Source organism: Bos indicus, chromosome 19 (assembly GCF_029378745.1).
Source record: "Bos indicus isolate NIAB-ARS_2022 breed Sahiwal x Tharparkar chromosome 19, NIAB-ARS_B.indTharparkar_mat_pri_1.0, whole genome shotgun sequence".
NCBI classification, from domain to species: domain Eukaryota; kingdom Metazoa; phylum Chordata; class Mammalia; order Artiodactyla; family Bovidae; genus Bos; species Bos indicus.
The window spans coordinates 60,290,433-60,303,072 of NC_091778.1; the positions used below are offsets into that span (position 1 = coordinate 60,290,433).

The 12,640-nt window shown below is 45.9% G+C and overlaps 1 long non-coding RNA gene across 4 annotated transcripts in view; it reads left to right on the forward strand.

The window, feature by feature from the left end:
* Nucleotides 1-12,640, forward strand: part of LOC139177661 (uncharacterized) — a 272,522-nt gene that overhangs the window by 60,672 nt on the left and 199,210 nt on the right. For all 4 annotated transcript variants that reach the window (XR_011562201.1, XR_011562200.1, XR_011562202.1 and 1 more), the window contains exon 4: nucleotides 5,896-6,006. This is a non-coding gene — a long non-coding RNA (uncharacterized lncRNA). The remainder of the gene's footprint in view (nucleotides 1-5,895; nucleotides 6,007-12,640) is intronic.

A 12,640-nucleotide genomic window follows, 5' to 3' on the forward strand; every position in this document is an offset into this window, starting at 1 on the left:
CTTCTTTAAGCAGGTGGCCTCTGAGATGAGCTGTCAGTGATGATAACAGTCGGCCGTAGAAGCTCTGAGATAAGAGTTTCCAGGTGGGCCTTCCCTAGTGGTACAGTGGTTAAGATCTCATCTTCCAGTGCGGGGGCGTGGGTTCAGTCCCTGTTTGGGGAGCTAGGATCCCACATGCCCCAAGAGCAAAATGTAAAACAAACAATCTTGTAACAGATTCAGTAAAGACTTTCAAATTTGTCCACATGCAAAAAAAATATTTCAGTTTTCCAGGTAACAGGATGGCAAGTGCAAAAGCTCTGAGGCTGGAACATTATTAGTATGTTTTGGAGACAGAGATAGATCACTGAAGCTGAAATACAGTAGGGAGAGTAAATAGGGAGACTGCATGTCTGCTCAGTCATGTCCAGCTCTTTGGTACCCATGCAAAGAGGGTTCACAACTCCTTGAAACCCATGGGATTTCCCAGGCAAGAATACTGGAGTGGGTTGCCATATCCTCCTCCAGGGCATATTCCCAACTCAGGGGTCAAACCCATGTCTCTTCCATCTCATGCATTGGCAGGCAGATTTTTTTTTATCCCTGAGCCACCTGGGGGGGTCTAGATGAGATCCACAGCCTCTTCCATCTGACAGGGTTCCTTCAGTCTTTCACACCCTTCATTCCCTTCTTCCCATCTGTATCATCACCACCTTGCAAAAAGGCTCAGCCCCCCTCTCTTCCTCCAGCTGGTTGGCCTGGAGGAACATCTCTTCCTCTGCTTCCGCCTCACTTTCCACAGACTCTGAGCCTGCACCAGAGTATTTGAATCTGGCAGGAGGGGAACGCAAAGCAGAGCTACCTGATCGTGTATTTGTTTTTGACCACAAATCTCCCCCAGGCCCTGGCAATCACACTCCACCTCCTGGTCAAGTCCCAAGCCCACTCTCTAAGGCCACATGTCACAGCTCCTCTCTTCTTGCTTTCACGCACTCACTGTCAGGGGTTGAACGCATCTTTTATTCACTGAGAAAACAGAAGCAGGCAGAAGAGAACTTCCTCTTCCGCATATAAATGTATGACCTGCCTCATCCTTCAGGACCACATATTATGCATTCCGTGGAGACTGCAGCCCGCTCCCCTCTGAGATGGACTGCATTGCTGGGGCACCAGGTTCCATCTTGAATTACCTACATGGAGCCTTTGCTCCATGGCAGTCTAGCCATCTCTTAATATGATCTTTTCTCTCCAGTGTCTCAGTCACATGAGCCTGCAAATGCTCTGAAATCTCCCCCATTCCAGACAACCTCCACCTTCCTCAGTAGCGCCTTCGACCTATCGAAGGCGCTACTTTTTGTCATATAATAAAGCTCCTTGAGACAGTTACCTATAATCGGCCTCTGCTTCTTTGTTGTTCAGTCACTCAGTTGTGTCCAACTCTGCGGCCCCGTGGACTGCAGCACGCCAGGCTCCTCTCCTTCACTGCCTCCCAGAGTTTGCTCAAACTGGTGTCCATTGTGCCAGTGGCGCCATCCAACCGTCGCCTCCTCTGTCATCCTTGAACCCTTTCTTTTCCTCCTACTGCACAGACAAATCCACTAGCACACTTCTATGCAGTTCATTAAAAAAATTGTTTTTAAATAATGTTTTATCTTTTGGCCTCACCTTGTAGCACCTGGAATATAAGTTACCTGACCAGGGATCGAACCTGCATCCTATGCATTGGTAGATGGATTCCTAACCATTGGACCACCAGGGAAGCTCTCACAATTTTACTGTATGTGTCCTGAGCAGACATACCCACTGGCTCCCATGCTTCCTGATACATCATTGTTTTGCCTGCCCTCAAGGAAATGGTGAGAGCCTGATGACCAATATCTTTGTGTGTAAACAGTGAGACAGAGAAACTTAGTCCTAATTCTAAGTTTTATGTGTGACGTTGGGAAAAACATCCCATTAGGAAAGAGTAAAAGAGGGAGACCAAGAAGAACTGATGCTTTCGAATTGTGGTGCTAGAGAAAACTCTTTGAGAGTCCCTTGGACAGCAAGGAGATCAAACCAGTCAATCCTAAAGGAAATCAACCCTGAATACTCAATGGAAGGACTGATGCTGAAGCTGAAGCTCTAATACTTTGGCCCATCTGAAGCGAGGAGCCTATTTATTGGAAAAAGACGTGATGCTGGGAAAGATTGAGGGCAGGATGAGAAGGGGCTGACAGAGGATGAGATGGTTGGATGGCATCACCGATTCAATGGACTTGAGTTTGAACAAACTCCAGGAGATAGTTAGTGGAGGACAGAGGAAGCCTGGCATACTGCAGTCCATGGGGTCGCAAAGAGGACTTAGCAACTGAACAACAACCAAGAGCATGAAAAAAATAGCCATTTAAGAAATGGTGTAGGTGTCACCAAATACGTGAATATCTAGAATTTTCCCAAGGACAGCAACTGAGGAATACAGAGTATCAAGAAAAGGAACAGGACACTTCATACCCCGCTGAGCATGAGCTGAAGTTGCGGAGGGAGACCCCAAGGGCAGCCCCGTGTGCCCAGCAGCTCGCTGTTCCGCCTGCCCCGCGCCAGGCTGGGGCGCCACCCCCTCGCTGGGAACAGCCTGTGCTGGGCCAGGCAGTGGAGCACTCTCTGTGCAGCAATAAAGTGCACACTTATAATGCTGGGCTGAGTGACAAGAACAACATGAAATAACACTCTACCCACCCACTGAGAAAGCCGAGTGTGTCACACTCCTCTGTGTCATGCCTGTAAAAATATCTCCACGGACGGTCCAAGTCTCAGGTTGGGTTGGAGGGGTGTTTAGTGCCTGACTGTGCCAGGTGGAAATGTTTTCATCAGAACCCCAGGCCCCGGGTGATGGACGCCGGCTGGCTTCTGCCTGGATGTGTGCGCATGAATGCATGTTTCAGAAAGATGGGGGTGGGTGGCTAGTTCTTCACTCCTTTTTTTTCCTTTCTTTCTTTTTTAATTGCATGTTCCTGACAAAGAGGTGTGGTCCCTGGCACCGCAGCCCAGACTCTCCTCCACCTCTAACCACACGAGGAGAAGGCTACAGAGGGCTTCTCAGCTCTCAGCATGATCCACAGCATCAGTGGAAACATAAGCCCGGGGGTGGCAGAGAGCGAAGGCTCCTTGAGAATGAGGGGTTCAGAAGCACAGTGCATGTCTGGGGAGGCAGGCTGGCTCTTCCAAACGGTCCATCCCCCAGTTTCCCCCGACTCTGCTTGCTTGATTAGGAAGACCACGGCCAAGCACGATCTACTGGAATTTCTTCTCCGAGTAGGGGGTTTCGAACAGCAGGGTGAACCTTTTAACCTCCTTGTGGTTTATTCATGTTTACTTTGGAATCTCCCACGCTTACCAGCAGGGCAGCTCTGGCAAGCTGTCTAACCTTTAAGCCTAAGTTTCCTGACTTGTAAAAAGGGATAATAACAGCGCCTGCGTCTTAAGGTCATAGAGAAGAGTAACCGGTGTGATGGCAGGCAAGCGCTGGACGGGACCTGCCACACAGCAGGCGGTCAAGAAACGTTAGCTGTGTGTGCGGCTCCGGAGTTTTACAGGTGATGGGCACGTGGAAATCAAGTCCTTCCCTTGAATGTCACAGAGGGAAAATGTACATGATGCCTCATGGGCTCTGGTCCCCACTGGACTCTGACCTTGGACACTGGCTCGTTTTGCTCCACTGACCTCCTGGCATTTCTTCCTACACGTTCAGCATCCAAACCTTCATGTTTGGTGTCTCTTCTGCTGGGATAGTCTGCTGTTGAATAGCCTCGTGACCTACTCCATCAGGACATATTCTGAGCCTTGCTCAAATTTTGTCTGTTGGAGAGAGGACTTGGTTTTCCATCCATCTGAAGTGGTACCCTCACCACCATGCGAGTCACTTGTCTTATCCCTCTTTCCCATATTACTTGCCTTTTTATCACTACCTGTGTGTTATGTATTAACTGAAATAAATTTATTATCTGGCTCCTCTACGAGAATGTAAGACCCATGAAAGTGGAAGTTTTGTCTTTTCTTGTTGCTGTTCATTGCAACTCTTCTGACGTCTTAATTGGTGCCCAAAATACAAAAGTGAAAGTGTTAAGCAAAAGTGTTAGTCACTCAGTCATGTCCCACTCTTGCGACCCCACGGACTGCAGCCCGCCAGGCTCCTCTGTCCGTGGGGTTTTCCAGGCAAGAATACTGGAGTGGGTAGCCATTCCCTTCTCCAGGGGATTAAATATCAATTAAATGAATGAACAAATGAAACATGTATATGTAATTCCCATTTTACGGAGGAAGACTTGCAGGGTCACAGAGTCAATAAGTTGCTGAATCAAAACTCTTGTCTGGGGACTTCCGTGGTGGTCCAGAGGTCAAGACCTCACCTTCCAATGCAGGGGGTGTGATCCATCCCTCATTGGGGAGCTGAGCTCGCACATGTGGAAACAAAAAATGAAACATAAACAACGGAAGCAATATTGTAACAAATTCAACAAAGACTTTAAAAATGGCCCATGTTAAAAAAATGTAAAATAAGCTCACACAGGAATCTCCATTTTGTCTCTGGTTTATCCCCAAAATGAGGAAGAGTGAAAGCATTGTCAGGAATACTCTGGGCCTTGACCTTCCCTTTATAACTTTTGACATGAGGTAACTTTCAACTTAAATCTATAAAATTTGTATCTGAATGATTGCCATCTTTCTTATCTGGGAGTTTCTCAGCCCATGTGATATTAATTTGATTGGAGATATTCCACATGTATGTATAAGGAAGACATTAGGGATTTTCTCTTTCTTTTTTTTTGACATTTGTTTATTTGGTTGTGGCTGGTCTACGTTGTGGCAGGAAGGCTCTTCAATCTTCACTGCGGCATGTGAGTGGTTGGTTGTGGCATATGAGATCTAGTCCCCTGACCAGGGCTGGAACCGGGCCCCTGCATTGAGAGCTTGGAGTCTTAGCCACTGGATCACCAGGGAAGTCCCTAGGGCTTTTTTTTTTTTTTAATTTCTATTCTTCTCGAGATTTATATACTTCCTCAAAGTCTTGTGACTTTCACAAAGCTCCTGGTAATAAAGGTTTGCCCCTGTTCCCTCAGTCTTCCTGTGGTTCCCCTTGCCGGAAATAGAAGAAGGTCTCCTGTCTATGACTAGGTGTTTGTACCGTTCCCTTCACCCTAGAGGGAAGATGCCTCTCCCATCTAGGCGGTGCGGCATCTCCCAAGTTGCATGCTGAAATAGTCTTCGTGGTCTTCTAGGATTTCTGTGTAATGTAGAAATCCATGTCAGTCTTGGAAACTGCATTTGAGTGAACCCGTTAAAGTTGTCGACTTATTGGAAGAGACTGATGATGGGTAAGATTGAAAGCAGAAGGAGAAGAGGGCGACAGAGGATGAGATGGCTGGTTGGCGTCACCGATTCAGTGGACACGAACTTGGGCGAACTCGGGAAGACAGTGAGGGATGGAGAGGCCGGGTGTGCTGCAGTCCATGGGGTCACGGAAAGCTGGACACGACTGAATGACTGAACGACAACAACAGTGAAAGTTGTCAGGCGAGATACTGAGAGAGCAGACAAGTGAATGAAGCATCTGCCTAACGTTCTGAAGACGCAGATTATTATCCTCCTGGGTTTTTGTCGCTACTCTGTTTGAGGAAGCTGAGTTGGCTAAGTGTGACTCTCACTACCACCACATTCTGAAACATAAAACTCCAAGGCCATCAGTGGAAAAACCCAACAGGAAATTGGCCAAATGCTCACCTGTCCACTGGCCAATACCCACTTACACTGTGGAGAGCAGAGCGTAGCTCTGGTCCTTGCCAAAGACTCACCTAGCTTAGAAGGCTCCTGATGTGATCCGTTCTCACACATCCCTGCTGAGGGTCAGGTACACAAGAATATCTTCTTGTTTTTCAGTTCAGAAGAGGAGCTCGCCTCGCTGCTCAGGGCCCCAGTGTCCTCTGGACTTCTGGGACTAGTGAATTCAAGACATGATTTTGCTGCCTGTTGCATTCCATTTTGGACACAGTAAGTCATGTTCTCTTTATATCTGGAACAGAAGCCTGATTGTTTTATTTCCGGGCAATGGGTCTTAGGATCCATCAGCAGCTTGGCTCTTGAAAAATGACCTGTGGGCATTTTCCTCTGCCACTTAACTCAGACATGGAAGGAGACAAGCCTAGTCCATATCTCTTCCTGCTGCTGAAAGAGTTCAGAATGTGTGTGTTGTATTTTTGGTAGTTATTTATTCGGCTATGCTGAGTCTTTGCTGTGGCATGTGGGATCTTTAGTTGCAGCCTGTGGGATCTTAGTTCCCTAACCAGGGTTGAGCCTGGGCCCCTGTCGTGGGAGCGTGGGGTCTTAGCCACTGGACCACCAGGGAAGTCCCATCAGAAGATACTGAGTTCAAGAAGACGAAGCAGCCGTCTTGGCTCCAAAACCCAAAGACTCCTGTAGGGAACGCCCCTAAAGGCATGTTTGTCCCACAGATTCTCCCCACCTTCATCTATCTCCCAAATTTCCTAGCCAATTTGCACTAAGCCCTCGTAGCCGAGACTCTCCAAGGAGACCTCCCTCCAGCGATGATGGTCGTGCAAGGGGCTGCCGCTGGTGACGTCAGACCCATTGGCAGGAACCACAGTGGCGCTTCTGACAATATGCCAAGAGCCCTAGGAGCCAGGCATGAGGTGGGGAGTCCAAATAACCGTTCCTGCCCACGCTGCCCTCTACTGGGACAACTACCACTAATTAAAGGCCATCTGTGGAGACCATACAGGCTGTCCTGCCAGAAACAGCCAGATGTCAGCACATGATTCCAGCCTATGACCTCTCCTACGATATTAACGTGGATTATTTATGGGTGGGCTGAGGTGGTTTCCCTGTATGAGCCTCCTTCCTGGTGCATGGCTTACGAAGTTATTATATATAACTTTATGACGCTACCATTAATTTTGAGTCTTGCCAAGTTCCAGACCTATATGCTCTGTCGTGGGTTTCTGGGCCTGATTCAACAATAACAGTTAGTAAAAACACTCCAATGTCTCATTTCTCCATGTTTTCCATGGGTTCTACATGAGTATAGATATGAATATTCTCTTCATGGGGATTCGCTGGCCTGTAGTTCTGCCAACTGTCTGTGAACTACCCTCTCCTTCAATTTTAGAGGGGTGCCAAATGAGGGCCTTTTTAAGACTTGAAAGAGAATTGCATGTCATCGTTTTTGATGGTGTTCTCTGTGCTCTTCTAAGTTGTGAGTTGTAATGCTTTCTATCCAAAGCAACTGCTGGGCCAATTAGTTTACCTCACGAGGGACAGGAAGCTGGGTGGATACAGAATGAAGAGTCGTAAAAGGTGAGCTCCTGTCCCAGCTCCGCTGTCTCCATGTCATGGGGTCTTGGGCAACCGCCCGCTCTTGGAGGCTGCAGGCTGTTCTTTCATACATCTCTACTCTGTGTGTCTTACACATCATGGTGTGGACAGTTACCTCTGAAACAAACATGGATAGGTTTAATAGAAACATCTATATAGATCAACTGATAACCAGCCTTCACGCTGAATCTGCATTTTGTGAAATATAAAATTTATAAAATTTAAAAACACTATTGGGTTGGCCAAAAAGTTCATCTGGGTTTTTCTGTGATCCTGACATTATTCTCTTTTGTCTTACCTTAAAGGAACATCACAAAGAGAAAGCGAGATACATGAGCAATTCTGATTTGACACGTTTGAAAGGATTCTTTATGTAGACAAGGTCATATTTTTCATCTTTGAATAATTTTTCCTCTTGCTTCTCACCCTTCCAACCAATAGCTAAGGGATAAAAACTCCATTTCTACAATACCTCACCCTTACACCTTGTATCTAATTATTTTTAGATTCTTCAGTGCCTGTCAACTCAGTATAAAGTATTTATCCTCCAAGTTTAAAACAATCTTTAGAAGAAAAAAAAAGATTTCAAATTTGGACTGAAATTTCTCTGTAAAAATTAGCCGTAAGGTCTCCTTCTGGCCTCTGTCTCCCGGTTGTTCTCTGTCTCACTTCTTGTCCATACCCTTTAACACGTTTCCAACACTGGCTCTGCAAGGAAAGCGTTGCCCTGGAGTCCCACCCTGGAGGCTCTCTGAATGCCTCACATGGTGTCCCTCACATCTGCTCTCGTACTTACTTAATTCTCCTTAGCACTTGAGAAGCACCTTGGTAGCAGAGACTCCAGAATCTTCACTAGTGCCTTGTTGTTTAAAAGTGTTCAGTAAATAGTTATACAGTTGGGTTGAATGGTAACACTAACCCCAGGTGTCAGCCGTGAGACTGTTTTTGGATGGAGCAGCTCGTGCTGCGACTTCTCTTCAGAAGCCCGCAATGGGCGTCTGTTGCAGCAGGCGCTGCTGTTTTCCGTGGTTAGCGTCCAGCGTGTCTGCTTTCTTGGTAAAAAGGAGAGACGTCAGCCCACTTTGTTCCTGTGTCCTCCCTTCCTCCCTCTAGAGGACATTCGGGTCAGTCAGTCAGGGGGCTCCCTGGTGGCTCAGTGGTAAAGAATCTGCCTGCCAGTGCCAGAGACCCAGGTTCAATCCCTGAGGAAGACCATGGCAACGCACTCCAGGATTCATGCCTGGAGAATCCAATGGACAGAAGGGCCTGGTAGGTTACAGTCCACGGGGTCACAAAAAGTTGGATAGGACTTAGCCACTGAGAAATGACAGCAGCAAAGTCTGTCAGGACTACAGTTGCTGGATAAAAATATGAGAAACTCAATTAAATTTAAATTTTAGATAAACAACACATAACTTTTTAGAGTAAGTACATCTCCCATATGGTAGGACCTATCTTTGCTCAGGTAGACCAAGAGGAAAACTTGTATTTTGTGTCTTGGAGAGAGCCTTTTCTTTCTTGTGTTAGATCTGAGCAAAGGAGCATACAGCTACCTGCAGCCATCCTGTGACCCAGTCTGAGGCGATAGCAGACGCTCGCTGTGGAAAAACTGTCTTCCATCAGGAGCTCGGCGTTCTAGGTGGCTTCAGTGTCCTGACATCCCCATGCCAGCTAGTGCTTTGTTTTTTTCTATTATCACAGCCGAGGAAGAGAACATAGAGAATTTCTTACCATTTAAAAGCACACAAGTATCTTCTTTCTTTTTTCCACACAAGTAACTTCTGCTCAAAGCTTCCTGGACGAAGTTAGTCAAATAGCTTTCCTTAATTCAAGGGGACACCAAGGAAATATTACTCTATATATTCCGCAAAATAGAACAGAAGAAGGTATTGATGAATAATACTGATGATGTCTGCTCTCCGCCAGCTTAAAAAAAAAACCTGGAAATAACTTACCCCCTTGACTTAAGATCAATGATATGTTTGTTGTTATTCAGTGGCTCAGTCATATCTGACTCGTTGTGACCCCGTGGACTGCAGCGTGCCAGGCTTCCCTGTCTTCACTATCTCCCGGAGATTGTTCAAACTCATGTCCATTGACTCAATGATACATTGAGACAGTGCTGTAAGCTTTACAGGGCTAATACAGGGGACATTTAAAGCCTTCCTTAGTAGTAGCCATTTAAACATTAAAAATTTTTCCAGTTATTTTTATGTACATTTTTATATACATTCATAGAATGTAAAATCAACATTTGAAAGCAGCATTGATTACATTAAAATGTGCAGTTACCACCTTTCCTTGGTCTCAAAGGGGTAGGTTGGGCCAGGTACCACAGCATCTGTTAGGTAAGGCTGGTATTACCATGGTTACCATTTTCAGAGGAGGAGAATAAGACTCAGTAGTTTAATTGCCTGTCCAAGGCCCGCAGCAGTGAGCGGTAGAGTTAGTACCAAAACACGAGTCTTGTGGCTCCAGCCAGGTTGCCTTTCAGCTGTATTATTGTCCCTCAAAATGTGCAGCAGTGCCATTTCATCTCAAGAAAGTAGTTAGAGCAGCTGAACTTCAGCCAGTTACATTTCACAACTCTTACCTGGGAATCCCCTTTTTTCTTCCAAAATATACAATTCAGTTCTCAACTTGCCCAAGTCAAGGGATTCTTCTGTACCTCCAGTCCTAACAGCCAGGTGGTTTTCTGTCGCCACAAACACAAGCACTTATGTATACTCCGAAAGCAGCATATAGGATGGAAGCAGAATGTTACTGGGATTATTAAATTAATAGAGTAACACAGCATCCAAGGATGTATGCTATTTTTAGGCTAGTGTCTATGCTGTGCTATTTCCAGGAATAACACCGTATCCAGACATCTATGCTATTATTAAATTAAGGAAATAAAAGAGCATCCAGACAACTGTGCTATTTTCAGATTTCAGTATAGGAAAAAAAAAAAGATTAACAAAGAGAATATGTGCGAAGATCAGGGGAGGGATGTGCACAAAATGGCCCAAACGTCATCTGAGACGAGAAATAATGAACTTGAAAGCCAGAGGGTGGGACCCTTTCCAGGCAATGCTCCCTTTGTTTCCAGTACGCTGCCCTGAGAACTTAGAAGCTAGGCAAGCCTCTGCGTCCAAGGGCCTGCAAGCCAGTTACTAATGGCTTGAGTTGGGGCCATATTGGGATTCAGAGACAGACGCATTGTAACTGCCATCAGCATCGAAACTGATGGAAGAAAGTGGGGATGGTGCTTAAGGATCTTTCCTCTACCACTGGGGATAAAGATTTAATCACTTTAAGAAGCTAAATAGATTCCTTGTCTATATGGTTGTTGTTGCTCAGTCATGTCTGACTTTTTGTGACCCCATGTACTGCAGCATACCAGGCTTCCCTGTCCTTCACTGTCTCCCGGAGTTTGCTCAAAGTCATGTCCATTGAGTCAGTGATCCAACCATCTCCTACTCTGCTGTCCCTTTCTTCTCCCACCCTTCGTCTTTCCCAGCATCAGGTGTTTTCCAGTGAGTCGGCCCTTCGCGTTGGGTGAACAAAGTATTATCTTCATGGTAGAACATGTTAACAGTTTCATAGGAATGGTGTGTGATGAAATTAAGTGAGATACTATGTATAAATCTCCTAGTGCTGAGCACTTATGAATGAATAATTTCAGCTGCTGTTAGCTCTTAGATTATGGATTATTTACTTATGTGTGTGTGCTTAGTCACTCAGTGGTGTCTGACTCTCTATGACCCCGTGGACTGCAGCCTGCCAGGCTCCTCTGTCCATGGGAATTCTCCAGGCAGGAATACCAGAGTGGATTGCCACGCCCTCCTCCAGGGAATCTTCCTGACCCAGGGATCAAACCCAGGTCTCCTGCACTGCAGGCAGATTATTTACTGTCTGAGCCACCAGGGAAGCCCAAGAATACTGGAGTGGGTAGCCTATCCCTTCTCCAGGGCATCTTCCCAACCCAGGAATTGAACCGGGGTCTCCTGCAGTTGCAGGTGGATTCTTTACCAGCTGAGCTTCCAGGGTGTGTATGTATGCGTAAATTGAGCCTAAGAAGACTGGAAGGTATTAAAATAGTTTTACAGCGCAGGGCTGTCAACAGAACTTCCTGTGGCTTGGGGATGTTCTGTGCCTCTGCTGTCCACTGGGCATATGTGAGTATTGAATACTGTAGCTAGTGCAACTGAGGAATTGGATTTTAATTTAATTAATCTGTAAATTTAGATAGCCGCTTGTGGATTGGAGCTGCCATCAGGGACTGCAAGGTTATGTCAAGATGGAAGATACTTTAGATGTTATCTGATCTAAACCAATTGTTACAGGGGATAATATACATAATTCAGAGAGATGTAAAATGACATGCGCAGGGTTTCACAACCGCTAAGGGGGCTGAACCAACATTTTGATCAGGCTCCAGTTATCCAAATCAAGGCATCATATTGCCACATGGCATAACAAAATTAAGACCTAAGACAAGGGTAGATTAACAAAAAATATAGGGCCAGATCTTCCTGACTCTAAAGTGTTAGTCACTCAGTCGTGTCTGACTCTTTGCAACCCTGTAGACTGTAGCCTGCCAGGCTCCTCTGTCCATGGGATTCACCAGGCAAGAATACAGGAGTGGGTTGCCATTCCCTTCTCCAGGGGATCTTCCTGACCCAGGGATTGAACACGGGTCTCCTGCATTGCAGGCAGGTTCTTTACCATGTGAACCACCAGGAAAGCCCTCCAAACTCCAAAAGTTATTGTTGTTATCAGTACCATAAATCTCATTACCTTCCAATTTCTGAGCACCTACTCTTTGCTTGGCAGAGAATAGCAAAGGACTTTTTTTTTTTTTAACTTCAAACTTCTTTATTTTTTATTGGGGTTTAGCCTATTAACAATGTGATAGTTTCAGGTGAACAGCAAGGGACTCAGCCATAGGTAAACATGTATCCATTTTCCCCCAACACCCCTCCCAACCAGGCAGATCCATAGCACTGAGTTCCATGTGCTGTACAGTAAGTGCTTGTTGATTATCCATTTTAAATACAGCAGTGTGCACACGTCCATCCCAAAGTCCCTAACTGTTTCTTCCTTCTCCCACCCAAGCCCCCTGGCAACCATAAGTTCGTTCTTTAAGTATGAGTGTCTTTCTGTTTTGTTCAGTTCAATTCATTCAGTCACGTCCAACTCTTTGTGACCCTATCCATCACCCATTCCTGGAGCTTGCTCAAATTCATGTCCATGGAGTCAGTGATGATGTCTGTTACTTCTGTTTTGTAGGTGAGTTCATTTGTATCAT